This window comes from Limulus polyphemus, unplaced genomic scaffold, assembly GCF_000517525.1.
Source record: "Limulus polyphemus unplaced genomic scaffold, Limulus_polyphemus-2.1.2 Scaffold83, whole genome shotgun sequence".
Classification (NCBI taxonomy): domain Eukaryota; kingdom Metazoa; phylum Arthropoda; class Merostomata; order Xiphosura; family Limulidae; genus Limulus; species Limulus polyphemus.
The window spans coordinates 619,989-629,136 of NW_013665693.1; positions in this window are offsets into that span (position 1 = coordinate 619,989).

Consider the following 9,148-nt stretch of genomic DNA (forward strand, 5'->3'; position numbering starts at 1 on the left):
CCACAGATTGCGAGTCGAGTGTCCTAACCACCTGGCCATGCCGGGCCGAAGTTAAGCTCGATTCATGCATAAATCCAATTTAAATGAATTTATGTTACTTTTAAACGCTATTATTAAGCCTTCTATTCAACCCATTATATTTATATTAGCATTATAATATCTACGCTACAACCGTACTGATGTGATAATATATAAGAGACGGTCGTGACTGTTTTATTTATCTAATTTATTTTTGTTCACAAAACTTTTTTCTTTTACTGACTAGCAAATTATTACTGTTTTAAAGGAAGATATGGAAGAACCTTCTTCGAAAGAAGCTAATATACAAAGTATTTCATGTCTGAAAATTCTAAGTATTTTTGAAAGATTATTATTATTATTATAGCACATTTTTTGCAATTTTAATAACTAAAAAGAATTAACTATTTTATTCTATTTAATCACTTCCACGTGACGCTTTTACCCGTTCTTGTAAATGAAGCCTCCAATCAGCTACTACAAAATAGAAACAGTGTTAAAACCTATAAAAGTATTTTACAGAAATTGAAAAGATAAAACGACACTTGTTTCTCTTATCTTAGCATATGAAAATTATATCTGTACACCAATAATTTCTCATCGAGATCGTGTCTTCTGACATGTTTATAACCTGGACGGAACACTCGCATGGCAGGCAAGCACGGTAACAAATCATACACAGGCTTTATAAATCCTGCTATGAATTAATACATGGCAAGGTAGATAGATGAGCGCAAGAAAGCGCAACTGCAAGAAACCGAAATAGTTTATGTTCCTAAGAAATATATTACTGCAATTAAAGTCCAGTGAATAGTGAATGGGTTGAATGATATTATTCGCCAGAAATGCCATTTCGTCTGGTTGAAAGAAATTATATCATTTCCCCTTTATGAAAAGCACGTCAGGTTTTAATGGAACACAACTTTTCTACAGTACAAGAGGAAGTTGGGTTATTATTATTATTATTGTTATTATAAACCAAGGGAAAAATTGGAAGCGCAGTAGAGGCGTTTATTACAACCTGTTAAAAAAGTATATCGTACGCTATCGCTGGTCGTATTTTATGAAACCAAGATTTTGAATCATCATTTCTCTTTTTTATTATAATCAGTCAAAAAAAACGTACAAGCAGTGAATGGTAAATGTATCATCAACTATATTTCTCTAACAACCTCACGTGAGTGAAAAATATCGGTGGGTTTTGAGAAGTTCTGAGTGCTTCAGCAGGCACAGAAAACCGATTCACGTGTGATATTTCATTGTAACTCTACACACAGACACCTGGCCTGCTGGTTAGGGTACTCGACTCGCAATCTGAGGGTCTCGGGTTCGAATCCCTTTAACTGACCATGCTCGTCCTTTCAACCGTGGGGGCGTTATAATGTGACCGTCAATCCCACTATTCATTGATAAAGAGTAGCCCAATAGTTGGCGGTGGGTGATGCTGACTAGTTGCCTTCCGTCTAGTTTATCACTTCAAAATTAGGGACTCGAACGTAGATAGCCCTCCAGTAGCTTTGCGCGAAATTCACAAACAAAACAGACAAATACCGACCAACATGTGGTGATTTTCTACCATAACTGTACTCTCTTGCTATTAATAGGATAAATATATGCATACAATTGATAACTTCAATTTCTTGTTGGATTGTGGAAATCAGAAGTTATGCAGGCAAATGAAAAGCTATATTAGAGCTATATGCTATATTTCTAACATGCTACTTGTGACGGCATTATCCCTCCCCCCTTTAACGTTACTCTCTGTACAATCGCCACAGGTGGTTGGAGAAAAGGCTGCATTGTTAGGTTTTCTGAGAATGACTAGTTAAGTTATGAATTAACAGGTTTACTGGTTGATGATGTGACAGGCCAAGCTCACCTTTTGTTTTGATATTCAATCAACAAAGTTGAGTAATATCATGATCGTGGCTAAGATACACTTTCAACAGTCGATCAGTCTGCTTTGATTTTCCAGGTATTTTATTCAAGTTTAATTTCAGTAACAGTTTAGTAGAAGTTCAATTTGATTAAAGTTCATGTTATTTCATTCTCCATTAGCTATTGTAACTATGTACAATGAGTTGGTTTACTTTGTTTACGTGTACAGTAAAGATCTTCGCATTGCATATTGCACATCTTACATTGATTGCAAATTGCACATCTTACATTGCAGACTGTACATCTTACATTGCGGACTGTACATCTTACATTGCAGATTGTACATTTTACATTGATTGCAGATTGCACATCTTACATTGCAGACTATACATCTTACATTGCAGACTGTACATCTTACATTGCGGACTGTACATCTTACATTGCAGATTGCACATCTTACATTGATTGCAAATTGTACATCTTGCATTGATTGCAGATTGCACATTTGACATTGCAGATTGTACATCTTACATTGATTGCAGATTGCAAATCTTACATTGCAGACTGTACATCTTACATTGCGGACTGTACATTTTACATTGATTGCAGATTGCACATCTTACATTGCAGACTATACATCTTACATTGCAGACTGTACATCTTACATTGCGGACTGTACATCTTACGCAATCTGCAATCAATGTAAGATGTACAATCTGCAATGTAAAATGTGCAATCTGCAATCATGCAAGATGTACAATTTGCAATCAATGTAAGATGTGCAATATGCAATGTAAGATGTGCAATCTGCAATACATCTTACATTGCAGACTGTACATATTACATTGCAGATTGCACATCTTACATTGCAGATTGCACATCTTACATTGTATCTCAATTCAACACTATACGTATAATTAACTCTTAATGCGGTCTTGCCCAGTGGCCCAGCGGTAAGCTTCAGGGATTATGATGCTAAAATTTGGGGTTTGAACTCTGCGCTAGGCCCAACTCATGTAGCTCATTGTACAGCTCTGCGCTTAAAACAAACAAAAAAGCATGATGTCTGAATCCTAAGATCCTGCGGAATCTTTGATATATTTTTTAATGATGAATATTTTGTACGCACAAGCACATACAAGAACACAGACTACCAGCTTCTCCAAGGTATTTTCAACTTAAAGCTGTTTTCTTAAACCATATACATTCACAACTCATATCTTATGCTTGTTTTTATTTAATCAGGCAGTTTATCTAAATAGTGGCTGAATTAATGTAAAAATGTAACTTAAGATTTTCTCATGTATGGCGACATTATAAATTTGTCTTCTTAAAGTCACCGTGAAAAGAAAAGACACAAATGAGTATATTAATTGTTTTAATTTGAATTAAGACAAAAAAATAATTACATAACGGTTTTAAGTCAAAAGTTTGTCCTTGTACGAGCACTTTTTGTCGATAACCCGCAGAACTGTATCCAAAAAATTGCGTACAATCTTTAGTTCCTTTACTTGGCACCACTTAAAGAATCTGACATAATCATTCGGATTTCTGACATAGCAAACAAATCAACTACCATTCTTACGAGACATGTGCGGTTATTCGTTTAAAACGTGTATATTATTTTTACCGATTCTTTATTACATTCTAGAACAGATAATGTTTTTCAGATTGATCTAAATTGTATTTCAGCAAAAAGAAGTACGGACTCTGCACCAAACTATAATAACAGCTTTCCATAAAAAATGTACACCAATTCTTTACAATCTTGGAATGTGAAAAGATATGGAAGGACTAGATGATGGATGACAGGCTAAACCGTGAGAAAAATTATACAAGACATTAATCATCAGGGGCTTCTCGTAACCGGTGTTGGAACTGTAAATGCCCTGAAACGGGGGGACTTTAGAGAATGGACTTGATTGAATCACATTCAAAGCTAGAGCTGATACATTCGTGGATATTAAACATGTCTGCCGACAGGAGTAGAGATAAGTATAAAAATTATAAATTGTTTTTACTGCGCAGTGAAAAGCTTTCTTTCCAAAAGAAATTAAGCTGTTTTACAGAAATATTCAATCCTTAATATTCGTTTTTTTATCATATAAAAAGTAAATTTAATATATTCAAAATTCAAATATAATGATTATATTTGATGTTAGAAACAACTAACACTATGCTGAAACAACAACAAAAAAAACAGTATTACTACATGAATAACATTAATAAATACCACATATAAAATAGATTAAATAGACAAATCTTACAAAATCGATTTTAAATTAAGCCGAAAAATTAAAATTAAAATATCCAGAAATAGCGTTTATTAAAAATACCAAATTCGAGATATGCTAATTATATTAAGCAAAAAAGTATTATTATTTAGGTTCCCTAGTTATCGGGGAATAAAATGGTTGGTTTCATACAATTTTCTTCAGGCTATAGCAGTCTTGAAATCAAATGTACTATATACAATATTTATGATATGTGTAATTTGTAGATTTACACAAAGATATATTTTTAAATACTTAGAATTAACACTATGGTATATCTGAAAACTTTCAGAATAGGTAAACGGGGGGGGGGGAGATGGTTATAAGTTTGAGCACGTTAAAATAAAACAGTTTTGAATATGCAGCCCAGCAGGTCACGTGAGAACAACAAGAGCCGATAAAAAAAAAGTCGCAGTGAAATGCCATGTGTCATAGTTATGATTTTGACATTGTTTTGGCTTTTGTAGGTATTATAATGATAGCTTTTGGGAATGAGATGTAACAACCTCTTCTGACGCAAAATATTCATACACTCAGATCATAAAGGTGTGTTGAGATTGGAGATATAGACTAAAATATCCCTTGTTCTTAATGACATCGAAAGAAAGGAAATATGGATCAACTTGGGGACCCAGAACCATCCAGAAATTAGTCTTTCAACAAGTGGTATCCCAGCTGTGGTAAGCAAAGTCTTGTAACAGGTGAAATACACGAACCCAGAAGTCAGTAGTAAGAGTCACACACATGCTCCAGGCAACAGTGCATAACATAATCTAGAAGGATCTCCGTCTAGAAAAGCAACACAAGATACATGTACACAGGATCGCATGATATATGTGTTCAACGTCGTAAACGTCGGACAGCTGGAGAATGAAACGGGTATTTATACTATTCCATATGAAGACATACCAACCAAAATGGTCGGATGCAGCGCTTATGGAATTTTACGTGATCGAACTGTTAAACGTGCACAGGGAAATCATCATCCTTATACACTAGATGGATTATGGAAAGAATGCAGGGAAAAGTGGTGTGTTTTATGAGAGACTTTCGATAGAGTGTTTGGGAATGGAAACTACACTTTAAGGCTATTGTCGGACGTAACAAAATAGACTGTAACGACACGGTGAGGCTCTAAAATCGTTTTAATATATAACGTACTCAACCTTATATATAAGAGCTGACAAGAGGTCGTTAAAATACTTTTGTCGCATTTTAATAAGGGACGTTTTTTTTTGTGCTTTCTTTATTTTTTTTCAAGGTAACATCGTGACTTGTACTGCTTTTGTCGCCTCTAGATACTTTAAGTGGCAAGTAAACATTTGTGTAGTAAAGGTGTGTTTTTTTATCGAAAACTAATATTTCTGTAAATATTGTATTTTTTCTTCACGATGAAAATGTACTTGGTGTTTTATATCCAAAAGTCTAAAATTATAGGAGTTATCTGTATATATTCGAAACGCACACGTAAAAAAGGGGGAGGGAGAACGACAAATGTCATCAACTGCAAGTGTAAATAATAAATAATTTCGCCAATTTTACACACTCTTGTTTGTTTGTAGTTAAGCACAAAGCTACACAAAGGGCTATCTGTGCTCTGCCCACCACGGGTATCGAAACCCGGATTCTAGCGTTGTAAGTCCGCAGACATGCCGCTGTGCCACTGGGGGGCTACACACCATTCATTGTTATCTGCTTAATCCTTTAACGTGATCTAAGCTGGAATGGAAAATTTCGTTGTGTATGGAACAGCGTGAGTGATTGAAAGAAGAAAGCGTTGAATATTAAGGTGAACCAAGACCTTATTCAGAAAAAAACAACTGCAGTTCGTAAAAAGAAAAATATTTGAGGTTAAATTTTTATTGATTTTTTTAAATAGACAGCCAGATTAGAAAGCTTAGCGTTATAGCGTTAACTTGTGATAACAACGTTGTGCTGGGGCTCGTGAATAAACTGGTTACCGATTGGTATGCAAACGTTTTAAATTTTCAAATTGAATAAGACCGTGTTCATTTCTGGTATGAAAGTGATGACGTCATTTATTAACGAATGTAATATTTTGGTTCATTTCTCCAAAAAAAATATTTTATTATGTTCAACCTGAACACCATAGTATGTACACAAGGCCTAAACAACCATGTCAGAAGCTTCTAACATTCAGATATAATCGTCCCTAATCTTAAGCTAATGATCAGAGGAAATGATCATTCATTTGGTCAGTCATCAGCGTTCATCGTATCTGGCTCCCGGAACCAAATAACGGGGTTGACTGTCCCTTTTATAACGCGCACACAGATGAGCATGTTTACTGGTATCGTGACTCCAACATTGGACTTTTAATTCACCATCTTCACACGTTAAGCACAGGGCGTATTTCAACGCAAGTTTCTGTTCTCTATACTAATAATATTTAGATTGTATAATTGTATAGAAATCTAAACAGCCTCGTTACTATGGTTTAGCATATACAGTATTCATTTTTCATTATATATACACATTATACGGGAGTGTGCTATATTAGTATAGGATTTTGTTAAAGATCAGTATAGTTATGCATAATGGCTATTATTTCAACTAATATACAGGTGTGCATAAGGGCTTTCAGTTAAGTGATTCATATGCCTGTTAAAAGATAAAACTAGACGATTTAGTTAGCAACAGCTACAAAAACCAATTTTTACATAATAAATAAAATTTCATAACTCGAGCAGAACAATAATATAACTTTCCATTTAGGTATGGCCCGGCATGGCCAGGTGGTTTGGGCGTTTGACTTGCAATCTGAGGGTCGCGGGTTCGAATCCCCGTTCCACCAAACACGCTCGCCCTTTCAGCCGTGAGATCGTTATAATGTGACGGTCAATCCCACTATTCGTTGGTAAATGAGTAGCTCAAGAAGTGGCGGTGGGTGGTGATGACTAGCTGCCTTCCCTCTTGTCTTTCACTCCTAAATTAGAGACGGTTAGCGCAGACAGCCCTCTTGTAACTTTGCGCGAAATTCAAACCATTTAGATATAAAATATAGACATCTGTCCAACACAATCATAGATAAGTCTGAAAATGTTATGTTTTATACTGAAAGTATATGACACTTTATACACAAAAACAACACGCCACACCAATCAGAGCGTAGGCGCTACCAACGTCATTGATTGTCACAAGTGTAAGAAGGGTAGATTAACCTCCAGGAATTTCTAAACTTACTCCCGACAAAGTCAAAAGAAAGCAGATACAAAATCCGAAACAAAGCTTTAGTAATATATTCTGTGACAAACTTCTAACAGGACGTAAGAAGAACACACATCTTGGTCATGTTTAACCAGTCCATGAATAAAGGTTAGTACACAGCTTGGTCATGTTTAATCAGCCCACGAAAAAAAAAAGAGTTTCGTTTTACTTCATTGAGTTTAAATATTGTAATATTTACCTTTGGTTCAATGTTGGAGCCAGCTCCTTTCCCTTTACTGGTTTATTTTGGGGCCAACTCTTTTCCTTTTACTGGTTTATTTTGGAGCCAAATCTTTCGTATTTACTGGTTTATTTTTGGGGCCACTCCTGTCTCTTTACTGGTTTAGTTTGGGACCAACTATTTTCCCTTTATTGGTATATTTTGGAGCCAAATCTTTCCTATTTACTGATTTATTTTGGGGCCAACTCTTTTCCCTTTATTGGTATATTTTAGGGCCAACTTCATTGCTCTTTACTGCTATATCTTGGAGCCAGCTTCTTTCCCTTTACTAATTTATTTTGGTACCAACTCTTTTCCCTTTACTGGTTTACTTTGAGGTTAACTCTTTTCCCTTTACTGGTTTACCTTGGGGTTAACTCTTTTCCCTTTACTGGTTTACTTTGGGGTTAACTCTTTTCCCTTTACTGGTTTACTTTGGGGTTAACTCTTTTCCTTTTACTGGTATATTTTGGAGCCAACTCGTCTTCATTTAATGGTTTATTTTTGGAAGAAATATCATCCAATTTTAGCATATTCACAGATAATAACAGAATCGGCAATACATAAGAGTATTTTCAATACTTTTACGGTTGTGTAGCTGTACATTCTCAATTATATCCCTCAAAACATTGTGTCATCACTGTAAATTTACTTGGAATCCCTACCACCACCATCATCCTCAACGCGGCTTTAAAGAAAGCTCAATGGTATAGTCATTTCTCTACCACAGACCAGAGATCATAGAATGTAACTCATAACTTCGCATATTGGAAAAGGTTCATTATCTCATCAGCAGAAGAGGATAGACTTGATGTTAAATTCCAATTAAAAAATAACATAGGGGTATCGTTCTGGTTTATTTATATCTTAAGATTTTAAAATCTTGATGAAAAAAAAACTGATTTAAAATTCAATTTCATGAATGTTACATATTTATGCAAAAGGTTGGGTACATTATATTAAAATGATTTTGGAGCCTCACCACGCCATTACAGTCTATGTCTCTATGTCTGGTGATGCTCTATCCAACCACCAATCATCTTGAAGATAGCGCAGCAACATAGTTTCTACTGGAAAAGGCTCTGTTGTAAGGCTGTCATATCCAAAGCACACCACCCTCCCTGCTTGTTTTCTATAATCCGTGTGACGTAAACGAACGATGGTTTCTCAGCGCCCATTTCAACAAGCTGACCAGACAGAAATCCATACACACTGCATCTGGCAATTTGACCGGAATGACTTGGCATAAATATTGTTTCATTATAGAGCTATTCGTGATATGCCACAGTTGAACGGGAAATATGGCCGATAACCTTATCTTAATGAATCTATACCTTGTTGGTATCGTTTGAAAATGGACCTTTTTTTTTATTCTATCGTACACTGTTACCTGGAATACGTAGATGGATTTTCCCTCTAACCATTGTGTTCCTCGATTCTCATTTATTAGAAACAGTATACATTGCTTGTCACGACTGAGATATGACTTTATGAATTCATCTTTCTGGATGATTCTGGCCCTCTAGTCGAT